Below are 8,793 nucleotides of genomic sequence, written 5' to 3' on the forward strand. Positions count from 1 at the left end.
CCTGACCCTACTGTGAGCCTGACCCTAAACCTAACCATGAACCTAACCCTAACCCTGACACCTACCCTAAGCCTTACGCTAACCCTGGCCCCAACGACGTCTAACCCTAACCCTCTGCCTGTCCTCCGTCCACTTGTGATCTCTCTCTGTCAAATAAATAATAAATAAAATCTTAAAAAAAAGAATGACTCTACTTTTAAATAATAGCTTAAAAGGGGCACCTGGGTGGCTCAGTGGGTTAAGAAGACATGTAGACCAGTGGATTAGAGTAGAGTGCCCAGACATGGACCATCAACTCTATGTGCAAAAAATCTTTGACAAAGCAGAACAAATTACACAGTGGAAAAAGACAGCCTCTTCAATCACTGGTGCTGCTGGAAAAAATTGGACAGCTATGTATGGAAGAATGACACTCAACCATTCTCTTATACCATACATAAAGATAAATTCGAAATGGACAAACGTCCTCAACGTGAGGCAGGAATCTATCAAAATCCTAGAGGAGAACATAGGCAGTAACCTCTTGGACACTGGCCACAGCAAATTCTTTCAAGACATGTCCCCAAAGACAAAGGAAACAAAAGCAAAAATGAACTTTTGGGACTTCATCAAGATCAAAAGTTTCTGCACAGCAAAGGAAACCATCAACAAAATGAAGAGACAACCCACTGAATGGGAGAAGATTTTCACAAATGACATTACAGATAAAGGGCTGATATCCAAGATCTATAAAGAACTCCTCAAACTCAACACACAAAAAACAGATAATCATGTCAAAAAATGGGCAGAAGACATGAACAGACACTTCTCCAAAGAAGACATACAAATGGCAAACAGATGCATGAGAAAATGTTCATCATCATTAGCCACCAGGGAGATTCAAATCAAAAGCACTTTGGGATACCACCTTACACAGTTAGAAGGGCCAAAATTAACAAGGCAATAAACAACAAGTGTTGGAGAGCATGTGGAGAATGGGGAACCCTCTCTTACTCTATTGGTGAGAATGCCAGTTGGTGCAGCTTCTTTGGGATACAGTGTGGAGACTCCTTAAGAAATTAAAATTAGAGCTACCCTATGACCCTGCAATTGCACTACTGAGTATTTACCCTAAGATACAGATGCAGTGAAAAGAAGGGACATCTGTACCCTAATGTTTATAGCAGCAATGGCCACAGTCATTAAACTTTGGAAAGAACCAAGATGACCTTCAATGGATGAACGGATAAAGAAGATATGATCCATTTTTACAATGGAGTATTATGCTTCCTTCTGAAAGGAAGGATACCCAACTTTTGTATCAACATGGACGGGACTGGAGGAGATAATCCTGAGTGGAATAATTCAAGCAGAGATTGTCAATTTTCATATGGTTTCACTTAATTGTGGAGCATAAAGAATAACACAGAAGACACTGGGTGATCAAGAGGAGAAGTGAGTGGGGGGAAATTGGAGCGGGGGACAAACCATGAGAGACTCTGAGAAACAAACTGAGAGTTTTGAGGGGAGGGGGTAGAGGGTTGGGTAAGCCTGTTAATGGGAGTTATGGAGGGCACATATTGCATAGAGCACTGGGTGTGGTGCATAAACAGTGAAATTTGGAACCCTGAAAAAAATAAAATAAAAAGGACAACAACTCCTTTTCCCAACATGTGGTAGGAGTCCCCCAAATGATTGGAAGCAGCCTCCATTAGAGATCAATCCACTGCATGTTGAAGGTCCTCCCACTTCAAAAAAAGACCAAGAAATATCCAATCCCAAAACAAAGTAAGGGCCAGCTCCAACTCATGGAATACCACCTGCTCTCCCGTAGATAGTGTGCTGTTGCTTTAATAAACCTGCCTTCTGTAGGAAGCTATGGGAGCACAGAAGAAGGCACTAAAATCACACCAATATATTTGATGACTGTGACTATATATAAATTTGTATTTTCTAGATTTTTTATAGTTGGAATCACACAGTATATACTATTCATTGCCTGGCTTTTCTTTTCTCAGCACCATTACTTTGAGAATCTCCAATTGTAAATAGTTCATTTTTGATGTTGAATAGTAATCTCTTTAATGAATAGATCATCATTTGTCTTTGCTCTATTGATGGACATTGATGAACATTTCCACTGTTTTCAATTCTTAAAAATAAAGCTGCTATGAAATTTATATACAAGTCCTTGTACCAACATAGGGTTTGTTTCTCTTGGTTAAATGCTAGAAGTAAAATGGCTATTCGTGGAACTGCAACATATTTTGCATTTAAAAAAAATTTCCAAACTATTTTCCAAAGTGGTGGTATCATGATATATGCCAACAACAGTTTAGATTTTTTGTTGCTTCTCAATCTAGCTCAGACGAAGTACAATTAGCCTTTATAATTTTAGCCATTCTAATAGATATGTAAGCATGTCTCATTATGATTTTAATTTGTATTTCTTTAATGTCTAAATGTTGAGAAATTTGTCATGTGCTTATAAGCCATCCATATCCTTTTGGTGACATGTCTCTTCAATAATTTTCTTCACATGTAAAATTGGTTACTCTGTTTGGTTATTAGTAAGGTTTTTTTATTTTTATTCATTTTTTAATAATCAGAGTTGATGTCCATTATCAGATATATAATTTGCAAATCCCTTCTCCATCTTTACGGTTTCTCAATGGAGCTTTGATAGCTGTGTCTTTCAAGAAATATGCTACTTCTTTCCTGGTACACGGCGATATGACTAGAACATTATCAATGTTGACCTTTGCAAAGAAAATCATGGCTTAAGATATATGTAGTCTGCGGTTGTTGGGAGTGTTCTGTAATATCAAGCATATCTAGTTAGTTGATAATTTTGTTCAAGTCTTACATATCTTACCAATTTGATGACCATTTGTCTATATAATCTAAAAATAAAAGTGTTGCAATTTTTTTCCATTTCTCCTCTAAGGTAGAAGTTATGATTTTTGTTCTTAGTTTTTCCCTATATATCCCCAAGTCTGTTATTAAGTATTAAAAGTCAAGATTTATTATACTCCCTGATGAATTCATCCTTTTACTCTTCTGTAATTTTGACTTGATCTTTATGTCTGATAATGAAATTTTCTTTAAAATCACTTTTCATTATCTTGATATAACCACCAAAGTTATAGTGTGATTAGTGTTAATATAGCATATTTATTCTTTTACTTTATAAAGCACTTCTATATTTAATCCTGAAAAAAAAAAAACAGCGTTTTAGCTCTGGAAGCATCTTTCTAAATTATCTTTTCTCTTTTTTTTAATGAATCAGTAGCAATTTTTGTTAAGGGACCTAAAGGGAAAGTAGGTTTAGAAATTTATTTATTTATTTATTTATTTAGTAAAAGATTTTATTTTGTTTATTGACAGCGAGAGAGAGAGAGAGAGAGAGAGAGAGAGAGGAAGCGCACAAGTGGTGGTAATCACGTGCAAAGGGAGAGGAAGAAGCAAGTTTCTTGGTGTGCAAGTTGTCCCATGCAGGGATGGATCCCTGTACACTGGAATCATGACCTCAGCCAAATGCAAACATCTGCCTAAACAACTGAGTCATCCAGGCACCCCTAGAAAATTAAAAAAAAAAAAAAGACCTTTTAAAAACATTTTGTTTGTTTCTTTTTTTTTAATATTTTTTTATTTGACAGACAGAGAGACAGGAAGAGGAACTATAAGCAGGGCAGAGGGAAAAGCAGAAGCAGGTTTCCCACTGAGCAGAAAGCCTGATGTGGGGCTCCATCCCAGGACCCTGGGATCATGACCTGAAAGGAAGGGACACTTATGGAGGAAGCCACCCAGACACCTCTTTTCTTTGTTTTTAATATATGGCAGCTGATGCTTCCCAGCCACGAGGAGCATATTACCCATTGATTAAATCTTTGATAACAACCTATTTAAAGAGGTGTGTAAATATATACTTACTCAGATTTATACACTTTGTGTTTTCTTCATAGTTTGGGGCTGGACCCCATGGTCACAACACTGCTTCCAGTCTTTGCCTTCCCATATTTTGATACCAGGTATTTGGTTAGCAAAACAAATTAATATCAAAATTAATAAGCACTTGGCACCATATCTCTGGAGCATGGGTTGCTCTTAGCCAATGCCCAGAGCAGTTGACCTCCCCTCGCTAGTGCTATAGCCCCAAGGACTAGGTCCCTGCCACCAGAACTCAGTCTTACATGTTATGCTAAGCAGACAAAACCAAAACAGGAAAGCTCCCACACCTTTCACTGGCATGCCTCATCTCCCACTCCCTCGACGTCCAGGCAGTACCAGATGCCAGGGAGGGGTCTTGGTCCAACATATGGGAGGGAAGGAAGCAGCCACGAGCAAGTACCTGCCTCTCTGTGCCTTTCTTTCATGAGCAGGTTGTAAGGAAGAGGAAGAGGAAAGGGAAGAGAGGTGAACTTCAAGGGGTGAAGGCCTCAGGTAGGCAGCTGGCTCCTGCCAGTAGGAAAGGGACAAAGGAGAAGGCAGTGAGACTTGCAGGGAGGGTGGGGGGTAAGGGTTACAGCTTATGACGGAATCTGGACAGGTGTAATAGGGATACTAGTCATTTGAGTCCACCATTGGCAAACTGGGCTGGGTGTCAGGGCAGATAGGCCTCCCTGGGCAACGGCACATGAGAGAAGGTGGACTTCTTCTCTGAGGAGCAGGTGGAGCTTTGGGTGTTGGGAAAGCATAGACAGTATTGTTCCAGGGCCAAGGACAGGTCCGGGTACTCCTAGTTGTAGGACAAGGCCACAGTATGATCCAGGTCTTCTACCAGCAGCTTGAAGGTACCACATGCCAGCCACCCCTCATTATTGTGTATAACTCTCTGGTGCACTTATTGGCTTATCCATCAAATGACTCCTTCAGCAGCTTGAAAACCACCTCCACAGGCACTCCAGGATATGGGAGGCTTCCAGAATGAAGATTTTGCACAGGATCACCCCAAAAGACCAGAAGTAACTCTGGTGGATGTAGATCTGGTCAAACATGGCCTTAGGGACCATCATCCACTTCACAGGCAGTCCACTGTTGGTTGTCTTTTTATAGTAACTGATGTGGTGATATCTCTGGCAAGGCTGAAGTCTGAGATCTTCATCATGTTGTCCTTTGTCACCAGCACTTCCCTGGTGGCCAGGTCTTGGTGTATGTACTTCTTGGAGGCAAGGTACTCCATGCCTCAGGCTACCTGATAGGCACAGGATACCAGGTCCTTGGAGGAGAGTTGCTCTGCTGCATTGTGGCTGATATTGTAACAGTACTCCAGGTCAGGAGGCCTCTGGGCCTGCAGGTGCTCCTGTATGTTGTCTTTGGAGGCATATTCCGTGAGAGTGTACGAAGGACCATCCTGTGTGCAGGACCCAGCAGGTGGATGGTGTCCTTGTGCTGTCCAATCATCTTCATCATCTCCATTTCTGAGATTAGGTTTGACAGGTCTTTCTCTGTTGCATCTGACTTCAACATCTTCCCAGACACTTTAGTCAAATGGTTGGATTTGTCTTTGTCCAGCCCAATGGCCTCCTCCAACACCACCTGCCCAAAGTAGGCCTGTCTTAGGGGTCTGCCTAAACTGCCTACAACCAACCAGTCTCAAGGCAGTTATGAACTCTAGATTATCCTCAAAAACATTAAACCACAAGCTAAAAGTTCTCTTCACTAGGTCTCTGTCGCAAGTCTAATTTTCTTATCTTTCATCATTTATCTTTTTCCAATTCTTATTTTCTGTATAGTTTATTTTGCTTCCAGGTGTTTCCCCTGGTTTCTGTATGCTCTTTCATAGGGAAGAATTATCCTGTCATAAAATTATTTCTTGAGCATTCATTACATCTCTCAGTTAAAATGGGTTCTTTTATGGTATTGGTTCATTTGGGTTTTCTCAAAATGGGAAGAATTTTCAAAATGGTGTTTTTTCCTCAAGGTTCAGAGTATGTCTTGGCCTCATCTTTACTCTTTTTTGAAATTCTCTTTTCAAATTCTTGTCCCTCTTTTTATCTTTTTAAATTAAAATGTTTTATTTTTACTATTCTTTTATTTGAGTATAGTTGATATTCAGTGTTACATTGGTTTCAGGGGTTCAAAATCTCCATACATTATTCTATGATCACTACAAATATAGCCACCATCTGTCACCATATAACACTATTATAATATCATTGACTATATTCTCTACACTGTCCCATATCTCTTTTTAAAATCTCTGATTTTTATGTTTTCTGTTTTTTTCCAATTTTCGACCATCATTTTAATTGGTTACTTTAATAAAATATGCCTGATTACACACTCTTTGCTGAAAACCATAGCATTTGATTTTATAGTAGTCTTCTTCTTCTTCTTTTATTTTAATTAACATATAATGTATTATGAGCCCCAGGGGTACAGGTCTGTGAATCGCCAGGTTTACACACTTCACAGCACTCACCACAGCACATACCCTCCCCAATGTTCATAACCCCACCACCCTCTCCCTACCCGCCCCCCCCCGGCAAACTCTCAGTTTGTTTTGTGAGATTAACAGTCTCTTATGGTTTGTCTCCCTCCCGATCCCATCTTGTTTCATTTACTCTTTTCCTGTCCCCCATATTGCACCTCCATTTCCTCATATCAGGGAGATCATATGATAGTGTCTTTCTCTGGTTGACTTATTTTGCTAAGCATAATACCCTCTAGTTCCATCCATGTCATCGCAAATGGCAAGATTTCATTTCTTTTGATGGCTGCATAGTATTCCATCATATATATATATATATATATATATATATATATATATATATATATATTTCATTTGTTGATGGACATCTAGGTTCTTTCCATAGTTTGGCTATTGTGGATATTGCTGCTATAAACATTTGGTGCACGTGCCCCTTTGAATCATATAGTAGTCTTCTTTAACTCTATCAGAACCCCAGGAAGCTTTATTTATTGATTTACTCACATAAACAGATGATCCAACACAACGTTTTTTGATGTTCAAATGTATTATAATGTCTTACCGCTTAACACTATGCTTACTGCTCTCTTCACTGTCTGACTAAATCCTCATCATCACTATGCCATTTAATCAGAAAGAACTTTTGACTCAGAGTTCTCTCCATATAAGGGAATGAAGACTCCACCCTTCTGTTTGTGCAGGTAAAAAAATGTTGATATTGTCTGTCCTGCACATACTCCATCCTGTTCACCAGAATATTCACCATCCAAATATATACAAAATAAAAACCATACCTCACCACTTCTATTACCACCCAGCATGCTAAAAACACCATCATATGTTCCTGAATTAGTGACTTGATTGATAACCCCACTTCCACACATACTGCACTCCTTTCTCCCTGCAAATTTATTTTGGTACAGCAAATTAACCTAAAATCAAGTCAGATGATTTTATTCTGCTGTTGAAAGTCTTTTGGTATCTTCCCCTTTCATAGTAAATAAAAACTGAAGGCGTTTCAATGTACTAGAAGGTCATGCATCAATACGTTCTTCCTCTCTCCACCCACTATGAACTCCTCATTGGCCTCCTTGTTTTTCCTCAAAAGTAACAGACCAGCTGTTCACACAAAGTCTATATACTTACTTGCTCTGCCTAGAGCAATCTTTTCCTTTAATATGTGTATAACACCCTCCTTCACTTCCTGCGTCTTTGTGCAAATAACATCTCATAAATGAGATATAACCACCCAACACAAAAAAAAAATTAACTTTCCTCCCAGCATTCTCCAATGGCTTTTACCTTTCTTGTATTTCTTTGTAACACTTATCACCATCAACCATCAATCATTATTCTATTACTGGTTTATTTTCTTATTGGAGACAGAGAGAGAGAGAGAGAATTGGGAGGGGGTGCAGAGGAAGAAGAAAACACCCCCACTGCCTAGAAAGCCTGCTGGGGAGTTACATCCCAGGACCCTGAGATCATGACCCAAGCCAAACGCAGTCACTCAATGGACTGAGCCACCGAGGGTGCCCCTCTATTATTGGTTTATTTAACTATTACATTTTAAAGAATGTAAGCTCTTTGTGGTCAGGTATTTTATATGTTTTATTAATTGAAGTATTGTCAGAAAGGTAGCTGGCAGATTGTAAGGGCTCACTAAACTGTATTTTGTTGTTATTATTGGGCTCCTTTATGGGCTTTACCTCTTACGCTAGAAGTCTATCCTTCAGATGTAAGCAATAAGAATAGAGCTCTGCTGCCTGTTAAAATGAGTAAAAAGCCTGTATTAAGTGGATATATTAAAAGCTAAATGAATGGCTTAATAGTTGTATATAGGGGGAAAGGGAACATATTTTCCACGGTTTAGAAGTGGAGTTCTTTTATAGAGTTCTTGTACAAGCTGACACTATGAACGATAATGGGCAGTTGTACATTCCAATTATACAAACACTTTGGTAATTTATATCCTTTTTTTGTAATTCATGACTGGATCATTTAATTCCTTAGGAGCATTAGAGCATTTCAACTTTTCCTGTTCAATAAATTTATTGGGGTTGCTACCTTTTTTATTCAAATGGAGAAATAGTCATGATTTAATCTAAATAAAGTGTTATTGATTGTGTTGTTTTCTAGGAATGAGTCGCACATGCTAGTTTAAAAGTTTTGTTAAATTCCCAAGTCTGTCACCGATAAAAGCCTTTTGTAGATTAGTCACTTGATCAAAACAGAAAAGTTATGTAACACTCAATTGTTATACTATCTTTGTTTCCATCTTGCATTGTAATAACACCCATCTTAACTCTATTTAAGACAAGTCATCGCCAGATGGCTTTCTGGCATTGATTGCATGTTATGAAATCTAGTATAACTAAAAG

The sequence above is a fragment of the Mustela putorius genome, unplaced genomic scaffold, assembly GCF_011764305.1.
Source record: "Mustela putorius furo isolate JIRA1106 unplaced genomic scaffold, ASM1176430v1.1 tig00004209_pilon_pilon_pilon, whole genome shotgun sequence".
Classification (NCBI taxonomy): domain Eukaryota; kingdom Metazoa; phylum Chordata; class Mammalia; order Carnivora; family Mustelidae; genus Mustela; species Mustela putorius.